The 2,858-nt window shown below is 38.0% G+C and overlaps 1 long non-coding RNA gene across 1 annotated transcript; it reads left to right on the top strand.

Annotated features, from left to right (window-relative positions):
- The first annotated feature begins 525 nt into the window (after positions 1–525).
- LOC140252068 (uncharacterized) lies at positions 526–2,595 on the top strand. Its single transcript, XR_011903526.1, has 3 exons — positions 526–620; positions 841–1,066; positions 2,057–2,595. It is a non-coding gene; the product is annotated as an uncharacterized lncRNA (long non-coding RNA).
- Positions 2,596–2,858: the final 263 nt, after the last annotated feature.

Genomic DNA, 2,858 nt, shown 5'->3' with positions numbered 1-2,858 from the left:
TTTTTGTCTGAAGCAAAGCTCGTATATCTGCTGTGATCTTTCAGAGGAAGTGGCATATTATTATTTCTTTTGGGTATCAATTTTTTATTTATTTATTTATTTTTGTGTGTGTGTGTGTGTATGTATGTATTTAAGCTGTTGACAGTTCTTATGTAATAGCTAGTAAAGCTAAATTACAGAAATGAGGCTTCGTTTTTATTTATCATATAACACATTGTAAATCTGCAGTGATTCTGAGTGAGACTGGGGGGAAAAAACAGTGTTTTTTTATGTGTGCAACCTGTTTTGATTGCTATGTTTGTCATGTTTCTCTTCCAATCCTGATTTTTCTTCACACAATTTTAATACTCTTGAGCTGGATAAATTACTTCTAAACATAGGAAAGCTGAAAAGTACAAGAACTAGCTCTAAGGCTGCTTAGTTATTGCAGTGTGCAAAGATGGTTTCCATTAATACTCTACCGTATTAACAAAATATTCTGAAGTTGATTTATTGCATCTCCTGGACTTTCTGCATTTCTCAGTAGATATTTTCCGGAGCTGCCATGACTTCTGGTTGCCTGCTGTGAGAAACTGGTACCAGCCAGCTCACTTAAGCTGATGAAAAAGTCTGAGTTAGAGGTAGGTACTGCCAGATCTCAAGTTCCAGACTAATATTTTAAAACTGTATTAGTTTAAGTGCCAAGCTGGAAATTTTCCATGCAGTTTTTTTTTTTTTTAAACATCAATGTATTTTGATAATTAAATACTCTAGTTATACCTTGAAATGTATTCTGTGCATCCCAAATCCTTGACAGATTTTTGTTGGCTGAATTCACTGAGCTGCTGTCTAAAATCCCAGGGTTTGTGGTTTTACCTGGAGGCAGGGATTTGAGATTCCCAGCTTCACTACAGAGCTGGAGTTCTGGGCTTATTCATCCAAAGATCCACATTGACGGCGTGGAGCTTCAACTGCGGGGAAACTCCCGGGGATGAGCACACCTGGATCATCAAGAACTCTTGGTTCTACTGGCTTCCATGTCCTTCATCGCTTTGTTAGGACTCAGCCAGAACTTGTCAAACCAGAGGTAATTTTGATAAAACAGCTTGTGTTCTACGAATTGATGTTTTCTGACAAGCATTCATCAGAATGTTTCCAGTGAGTTTAATTGCTGAGTAACAGAAGCCATAATATTTCACTTAGTATTCCTCCAACAATAGGATATATTTGGGTCAAACTACAGCATGCATCTTCATTGCTAAATTAATATCCTCACTGCTATTGTTAGTTCAGGAAGCCCATTGCTAGCTGAAACACAAAGAAGCTAATATTAAAAATTACCGAGCAGTGGCTAAAGCAGCCACTGAATTGGTAATATGTCATGTAATTATGTTGATTACTTGAGAAAGCACTTTCACCATCTATTCAAGATACATATTTTACATATATATAGAAGGCCATTGCACTATGACTTTGGTCAGATTTACTTGGCTTTGTCTTGTCAGAATCAGATGTAAGTTTTATGAGAAATGCAACCTTGAAATGTCCAACAAAAATACTCAGAATGTGCTGGTATTCAGAATACAGTTTATGTATATGGAGGATCCTCAATTGAATTAATTATAAATGATGTAGACAATGACTCAAACATGTATTTCCTTAAAACACCTAAAATCAGACTTTTAGTACCTTTATAGGTTTTCCAAGGAATTCAGACGAAGTTCCATGTTGTCTTATCACTGCCATATAGTTTATATTTGCATCACCCATCTGGACACCACAAATTGTTGGTGACAGTGTCCATAGCTCCTGCTCTGATTCCATGTTAGATTATTTTAAAATAGAGATAGCAGTGTTTCAGAATTGCCTCCTGGTGAAGTGATTCTGCTGTGGGAGCATAGCCTGACATAATAGCATAGCTACTTTACTATACTGCTAGAAGGATAAGATTTTAAACACCTGTTCAGATATGAATGATACATTTACTTCTCATATCTCTACACTGAAAACTCATTTTGCTCCAAAGATAGAAATAGTTCTTCCTGCCAAATCCCTGAACACTTTCATTTCCATCCAGGAACCTGCTGACCTCTCAGAAGCAACCAGTACCTCCCAAACTCTAATCAGCTGGATCCAGGTGGAACAGGTTCACGCATTGGAGCAAGTTTTTTGAAGAAGGTGGTTATACTAAAACTACATACATACCCTGCTTGCTACTGTGTAAAACTGCACCGAATATATCAGTGTTTAAAGCAGATACCTACTGAATAATTAAAGCCTGCCTGTGCAGAGAAAAAAGTTATTCAGACTTTTTACAGGAAGTATGCTATTCTTGTCAAGAAGTTATGAAATAAGATGGAAAAGATTTATTAAGTACCCAGAGGGAAATTCACAAATATGCTGAAGGCCAAATGCTGCATGAAGATCAAACTGTTAGTTTGAACTTGGTTTGAACTAAGTTTCCCTACTTAGTTTTCATTCTCTATGTCATACTTTTTGCAGTGTGTTTTGTCAACTCCCAAGTCCAGTATGCAGGTAATGCCACGTGCTCCAACAGATACGTATGGATTTGGATTTGTGATATAAAATCATAGACTGTCCCAAGTTGGAAAGGTCATGCAAGGATCATCAAGTTCAACTCCTGCGTCAGCTTAGGACCACACAAAAATCAGACCATGTATCTGAGAACATTGTCCCAGATGCTTCTTGAACTCTGGCAGCTCAGTGCCTGGTATCCAACCTGACCCTTCCCTGTAAAAGCTTCATGCCATTCCCTTGCGTTCTTTTGCTAGACAGCAGAGCTTAGACATCAGTGCCTGCCTCTCTGCTCCCTCTCATGAGGAAGCCATAGCTATATCAGCCCACTGCTCAGCTAGCTC

Source organism: Excalfactoria chinensis, chromosome 4 (genome assembly GCF_039878825.1).
Source record: "Excalfactoria chinensis isolate bCotChi1 chromosome 4, bCotChi1.hap2, whole genome shotgun sequence".
Lineage (NCBI taxonomy): Eukaryota > Metazoa > Chordata > Aves > Galliformes > Phasianidae > Excalfactoria > Excalfactoria chinensis.
This window is presented reverse-complemented; position numbering and strand designations above follow the sequence as displayed.